The following is an 8,234-nucleotide window of genomic DNA, read 5'->3' on the forward strand; positions in this document are numbered from 1 at the left end:
ACATGATGGAATTCTACTCAGCCAAAAAGAACAAAATTATGTCTTTTGCAGGGAACTGGAGAATATTATGCTAAGTGGGTTTGGCTGGTCACAGAAAGTGAAAGGTCAGATGTTCTCTCTCAAATGCAGAGCTAGGGAGAAACTGGGTCAGAGGAGGGACTCCAGGCAGGGGAGGAGAGACTTTAGTGAGTGAGGGTAGGACCCGATGGGGGGACATGGTGAGGGGAACAGCTCAGTGGACCAGCCCTGCACGCTCAGGTTACCAAAGCCGGTCAGGGGCCGAGCAGGGGAGGAGGGCAGGGGGAGGGAGCGCGGCTCCATGAGCACTGCGAGCATGTACGCCTCTGTCCTCCTGAACGGCTTCAGGGTGTGTGGTCACAGTGCACCAATAATAAATTAAAAATAGTGTTTTAATGACTAAAACATAAACTAAGGCGGTCTTAATTCTCATTTGGGATGAAGACGGCGACCCAGCATCTATTTTTTAAGGAGCGGCGCTGAGCCTCAGGGTCTAACGCACAGCAGAGCAGCCTGTCCCATGCCAACCCACCTCTGCGGGGATGGGGCACCACCCGAGGGAGCAGCAGCTTCCCAGAGCACAAAGGAGAGGGGCCATCTGGGGACAGAGGGCCTGGGGGCCTGCCCCGGGCGTTCCCAGATCCCTCACAGCAAGGGAGACCCCCGGACCCGGGAGAACAGAAACGCGACTCAACGCAGGTCCTCCTAGCAGCACCCTCACGGCAAAGGGCACCCCTGTGATCCCGGGACAAAAGCTGGGGCAAGCAGGAACAGCCGCCTTCTTGTTTACAGACTCCTTGTAGGATACGAGGTTTTGAGTACAAGCCATGGCCAAGATAGACGCAGGTCCATCGGTTCCTGGGATGCTGTAAAGTCACCGGGAGAAGGGAGAAGGGATTACAGATGAGGAAGGAGGGATGGGATGCGGAAGAAAGACAGCAGGGATGTGTGCATGTAGGGATGGTTCCCCTTGGGTCTTGAATGTGATAATTCCAGCACACCCATAGAATGAAAGTATATATATGGTCATATGGAGAGAGAGAGATGGGGTGGGGGGGAGAACAGCAAATATTTCCTTCCATGGTGGGTAGCTGAGAAGCAGAGGGAAGCCAGGAGAGAGAGAGTGAAGGGGAGAGATGTAGAGGCAGACATGAGAGGCCCTCCGCACAGGAGCCAGGCCCCAGGAAGCACCTGGCAGAGCCCCTGGCCTGCGACCAGGGGACCACGTGGCCTGCATCCGGCCAGGCCGCCCTGCTACTCTCTATGACCCGTGTGTCATGATACTGACTCCTGGCCATCCCTTACTGCTCATGGCACAAGAGAAGGGCTCCGTGGCACACAGGCCACCCCTCCCCAGTGCCGTTTATTTCCCGACTCTTCACCAGCGCGCGGGCCCTGAGGGCGCCCAACGTCTGGTGAATGAATAGGTTTGCTTTTTTTTTTTTTTTTAAATCTCTAAGTGTCTGTTGATGCATTAGCTGTAATAGAAACACCAAATTTTGGTCAGGGTGGGAGAAAATGGTATCGGCCCTTGGAATCCCGACATGATCACCAGCCAATGTTAATTACGATAGCTCTCGGAAGAGGATCTGTGTGGGAACAAAGGTGGCAAGGGCGGGTAGCATCCCACCCAGCAGCCACAGAGCAACTGAGGAGACTCTGGAAGCTCGGAGGACGGGCGCTTCCACGACACCTCGCTGCAGCACGAAAGAAGACCAAGCTACCCAGCGCCCTACTCAATTTTCTTAGAGGTGATAATAAAGTAAAACCTAATGGCACCAAAAAATATCAGATTTGATCACTGGCAAAAGACTCAAGGTTTTATATTATTGCCCCCAACAGCATATTCTGATTGTTTTTTTTTTTTTTTTCTTTTTTTCCGGGCTTAATTTTGGCCTGGTGAGCCTCATTTTGTAGGACTTCTGAAACTGGCAGTCACCGCATGGGGAGAGGCTATGAAGGGCAGAGGTGTCTGAGCACAACGTGTGCCCACCGGGTGACAGTGTCTGGATTAGCAGTTTTGCAGTCTAACTAAGCCCCGGAGCTACAATTATCTGGTTGCATTAAACTGAAACCACCTGAAAAACTTCACACGGAAGAAGCCTGTGGAAATGTCTACTCTGCCGGTTTACATCCAGAAGAGAAACAAAGTTTTCCATGAAAAAAAGTCTCAGAATCAGTACATGGTGTGAAGACATTTCTGCGGTTTATTTTTATACCATATCTTCACTTTTCTTTCAAAAGGAGATTTAACCTGACCATTCGCTTCCAAACCAATGTCCCAAGTATATATGTTTGGGTACGGTACAAGAGACATAAGGAATAAAACTCGCTGCCACAGAGGGAGTACGCAGCTCCAGCTATGAGGCCGTATGCTAATTTTAGCAAAATGTGTATGTCTTTTTATATACATAGAGTTATGGCACTATATAAAGAGATCCTTAAAGGCGACATGCATTGAAGCCCTATTTACTGCCTCTGCCTTTTAAAAAATAAAAACTACGAGTAGAAGTTATATTAATAGTAGTCTGTCTCCAAACTTTATTTTTGTTCCAAGTGTTTTCCTTTTCCTTAAATTTGTAAGACATAGCCAGATCATATACCCAAAATTAAAATTCTAACTTGCTTATGGGATGGTGGTTATTTAGGGGCAGATCTGGGAAGCTCACCCCAGGGCCCGAGCTGGAGTGCCGCTAGCCTGTCTTCTGTGACACCTCTGTTGCCATTGTCTGTCTCCTGTTCTTCATTTGTCTGTACAGATGCCAAAAATTCATTGTGTCAGGCCACCACATCGTCTATAAACCCACATTACCCCAAAGGGAACTACTTCCCTGCACAAATATGCAACATGCGGCTACTGGCTGTGAGGTGTTGTGAAGTCAAGTCTCTAGATTTGCAGATAAGAAAATCAAATCCTAGCCAGGCGTTGTGGTGCACGCATATAACCCCAGCATTTGGGAGGCAGAGATCGGATGATCGCGGTTCGCAGACAGACTCAGCTATTTAGTGAGGCCCTTCGCAACTCAGTGAGACCCAGGTTCAAAGTAAAGAATAAAAAATAGGGCTAGGGGTGGAGCTGGGAGGTAGAAGGTCCCTGGGTTCCATCCCCAGTACCAAAATAAAATAAATAAACAAAATAAAATCCTTAAACAAATGCAGCATTCACACTTTTCTTAAGTTCTATCTATTATTGTCTAATTGGCCAAATTCTTCTTTGGGCAATAAGTATTTCACTTTCTCCATCAATGAAAGCAGTAGGAAAGATATGTTTACTGTGTCTCCCAAGTAAATATCTACGTACATCTTGTAAGACTGGCAAGATGGTCAGCTAAGTTTCACTGCAGAACACTTTATCCTGGGTGGCGAGTCGGGGAAATCCAGTCATGAGTCGGTGTGATCCAGTCACGAGGCTATCACTATTAAATGGGGGACATATTGCTTTTCATAGACTCATTCTATTTTTCCATTAAAATTAATACACAATGTAGGTTTTTCAACTTGATAGTATATTATAAAGATTTTTCTTAATGGCATGATTTTAAAACAATGTATAACTCAAGTGTTCATTGACAATAGGCTACTAAATCTCTTTTCAATGACTTTCGTTTCACTTAAGTGTAATGGTTTATGTGTGGTGTCTTGACATGAATAGGAAGATTGATCAGATGTACTTTGAATTTCCTCCCTTGGTTTTTACAGATCTATAAAAGCAGAGAATGCCTAAGCATGCCCAGACATCATTGGAAAAAACTCAAGGTTCATAAACAAGATGCCCATTATTTGTACCTAAACCATATTATTTTGCAATTAAAAGTAAAGTATAAAAGCAGAATATAGCAATACATCCAGAATCCCGACATTTTTTCTACAATTTAAAATGAATCTAAATTTGAACAGAACTCAAAATTATTTTAATGCTGATAGATTTTAAATCTATAAGGAGATATGCCTGATTACAAAACCTTCTTTATTCCTATTTTAGGATTTGAAAGGTATTTCAATGAAAATTGAAAAGGGGATTATTTTTCAAAATAAGAACAAAATTTGAGACAACTGAAAACATTCTCTCACTCTTCCGCAACCAGAACTGCAGGAGGGTCTCATGAGCTGGAAAGAAGGTTTATACGTGAGAAATATCTGAGATGAAGTCCAGGGGAGACCACCGGCCACCCTGTGATGTCACGGGGCAGCAGAGGGAGCCCGCGCTTAGCGTCTAATCTGCAGAGCTCAGCCGGCCAGAGCGATGTCTGGGAAAGACAAGGGCACCACGCTCTCTCGGTTGATCTCAGGAGATCACGCACTCTCATAAGGTTGCCATTCGAAAGCCACACAGTCGAAATCCACAGCATGAAAGCCGGGCGTGGTGGCGCATGCTTGTCAGCCCAGCATCTGGGAGGCTGAGACAGGAGGATCGCGGTTCACAGCCAGCCTCGGCTACTTAGTGAGGACCGCTGCAACTTAGACCCTGCGTCAAAATAAAGAATAAAAAATAGGGCAGAGGTGGCTCGGAGGCTGAATGCCCCTGGGTTCCATCCCCAGACCCACACACAAAAAAAATCCACAGCATGATCCCAGCAAATGGAAGTGACCGTTCATAGGACCTGGATATTCTGGGTTTCCCTCCAAATGATGATTCTAAATACAGGCAGTGTGAGCTGACTCATGAAAAGTAATCAGCCACTCACTTTGTGACTGTAATTAAAGTCTCTGGAAATAACTTCTCTTACTGTATATAGCTGTATTTCTTTCTTAGTGAAATTAGGTATGTAGAAATAGAAATAAAAATTGAGACCATCAGAAGAGTTTTTGGTGACCATTTATTGCTGTCCAGCTCTATGAACCAAAGTAATTCACCATCATTTAGACTGCAAAGTTTGCTTTGGGCCAGTCAACGGGCCGTCAAAAGTTACTGTGTCTATTTTTATAAAGTTACATGAAGACCCTCCAAGGCGTGCACAGAAAAATGTCATAAAGATGGGAGGGGTATTAATAAAACTTGAAAACCTTAAACCGAACTAATTGATTTGGAGCTATGTACTGGTGAGAAGCTATTTTCTGATACAGAAGTGGAGAAAAAAAATGTTTAACCTGGTTATGGCTATCAATATGGCATCTCTTCCAAGTTAAATCAATTTTCTTGATGAAACTAATTTCTTGCCTGAAAGGTATTAAAATAATTTCATTATGGAGAAGGTTCTGCTACGGTTCTACGCATTCTCCGCTGGAGCGAGCCTGCACACTGTGGCGTCACGACCGCAAAGCACTTTACAGAAAGCAAAGGCATCTGGAAAACACTGGAGGTCAGACGTGGAGCGTCGCGGGGCCCCGCTCCAGCTCTCCCAGTCGACCTCCTCTGATTCCCACGGAGCTTGTCCCGCTACCTGAACGTCTCGCCCTGCGCCAAACGTGCATACACACTAGGAGCACAGTAATGAAAACGGAAACGTCAAGGAGACACGATTTTCAACTAACGTGTAGTATGAAAAGATCATGCTTCTCACTAATGACTAGGGGAAAATATATTCCTTACAGTTAATAGTAGGGCTCGCTGGGTATGTTCTAAGGGCAGTATCAAATATGTGTCAAAAATGGAAATGTGCATGAGTCTTAGCCTTGCAGTTCCACCGCTAGCAATGTATCCGATATAAATCATTCCCTAAATACACCTGAGCCAGACATTCACTTGACGCATAATTTTCCCAGGCGAACGATGGGACGTAACCTAACGCCATCACCGAGAGGCGCCGGGTCACGTCTTAAGGGAGATGGCAGACGCCTCCCCTGTAGAGAGGGGCAGTAGAAACGCGCACTGAATGGTTTGCTCGGAGTAAATGGGATTATGGGGCCGGTGCTTTCCTCTTGTAACACCCATACTTTGAATATTTTGAAAATAGCTTTTATTTCATTAAAAAATGAAAAAATAAAACTTCCTATGTGTGCTCCTGGGAGCTTGGGATTTTCAATATATATGGCTTCTTGTCATGAAACGCATATTATCTAATTGGATACATGCTTTGTCAGAGACATTATAAAGTAATATCTCTATTCTCCATCCATAAATACTTCTAATATTTCCTTTGTTTCATAGAGTTTATGTTTTTCTATAGAAAGTACACTTTTCTGAATATTCTGAATATATAAATAACATTCCAATTTAGGGTAATAACTATTTTCTCTTATATTTTTAATTGTAGTCAAGTCATTAAAAGCTGAAAATGCTCAATTACAAGCTTTTCAATAATTCAGAGAAAAAGAATGTACGCCGACATTGTTATTTCGCACAGAAGCTACACTTAACATGCCCGGTATTGGCTACATTTAATTCTTCATTTTCTATGAATGGTCCTTCTTTTCACAAAACCAGCCCATCTAAGTGGCCCTCTTTATGTATTCTGTGGATATAATTAAAGTCATTCCAAAAAATGCTATATTGCTTCATACAATAGCAGTACTACAAAACGATTTGACTAACCACTTATCAAAAGAGCGACAGGCTTTTCCATTTGTTTACCGTATGTATGGTTATGACGTGCTTTTAAATTATATCTGTAAGTATTATTCAATTACATATGCTCAAAGCCCCATCATTTAAAGAATAAGGTGCTAGTTCTATATTTTTTCTTTTGCTACAGAAGATGGAGCCTCGGGACATTCTACTTCTAGCTATATTGCCAGCCTATTTTTTTTCAATTTTTATTTTGAAGCAGGGTCTTGCTAAGTTGCCAAGGCTGGCCTCAAACCTATGATCCTCCTGTCTCAGCCTCCCAAGAACCAACAAGTAGCAGGTAAGGCATATGTAAATGTAAAATATAAGCCACAGGGGGCTTCTCCACCTTCAGCCCCTAATCATTCTGCTGTCTCCCAGGTGAGCTACAGAGAGAACTTCCTTCCTGTGCTGCTGGCCCTTCAGGTAGGCAGAGGGGGGTGGCTGAGGGTGTGGGTGGCTGAGTCCTGGGAGGCATTTCTCAGCGCTCAGCTTCCCTCAGCAGCTGCTGCTGGACCTCCCAGGCATGTGGGAGGCGGAAGTAAGGTGGCTCAGGCAGGACCCCTCACTCACAGTCCCAAGCTGCTGGGTGCCACCACTCCATTAACACTTGTTTTCTTATCAGTAGCCTCTGCAGTCCCATGATGGGGACGCATAAGAATATGGTTTTTGTTTGGAGAGATTTCCCTCCCCAACTTCCTTAGGATGGAACCCCAACCCCTGGGATGGGCTTGTTACCAAACAACAGAACTTTATCAATATGTATGAATGAGTTCTTGAAGTAGTTGATCAATAGGAATTTATTTTTGAAACACACAAAGAAAGAAAGGCAATGCACACGCGCGCGCACACACACACACACACACACACACACACACACGCACGCACGCACGCAAGGACCGAACCTGCCGGGGATGGGGCTAGACAGACCAACTCCCTCGGCCCATAACTGGATCCGAGTTTGCTTGGCATCCTGGCCCGCTCCCGACAGCAGGCAGATGGGGCCACACGCTCAGCCAGTTAAAATCAGAATTTGGGTTCTCACCAGCACAGAGGTGTGTAAGAGAGACCGAATGTGCACACACACACGTGCGTGCTACAGGCCCGGGTCAAGGAATGCTTCATATGAAAAGTATCTAATTTAAAAAGTTAAAAACCCAGCCAGCCGCAGCGAGAACACCAACAAATCTTAGCTGATAAAATAAGTGACAGTCCCATGGGGAAAATAAGGCGCTGAGAAAAAGACCCGTGTGCAGAGAGAACCCAAAGCTCTTTTTAAAAAAGGAGGCAGATAGTAGGAAAAAGTAAAACCTTTTAGTGACAGAAAAGGGAAAACAACCATTTTAGATATTTGTGTCAACTTGTTAAAAGTACTTATGCAAAGCAAGTGCTTCGACGTAGAAGCACTCTCGTCTTAAATGTTTCTGTTTATTGGCTCCTCTGCCAACACGGATCCCCCTGCTAGCAGCGAGGGGCCGGTGGTTCAGATCTGGACCAAGTTCAGCCTGGCCATAAAATCTATGGCCCTCAACACCACACCACCGGTGCACATATATCCACGACGATTGCTTTGATCTAGCGAACCTTCTATTTAATAACATTTTCTTATAAAATGTCTTCTTAGTTGTTATATCACATTGACTATTTTAAAAAATGTACTCAGTTTTTGCCTGTCATTTTTCCTCTTGATATTCCCAGGTTATTTATAGACACCATTTTTCTAAAAAGAGAG

This window comes from Muscardinus avellanarius (genome assembly GCF_963383645.1).
Source record: "Muscardinus avellanarius genome assembly, chromosome: 11".
In the NCBI taxonomy this organism is placed as follows: Eukaryota; Metazoa; Chordata; class Mammalia; order Rodentia; family Gliridae; genus Muscardinus; species Muscardinus avellanarius.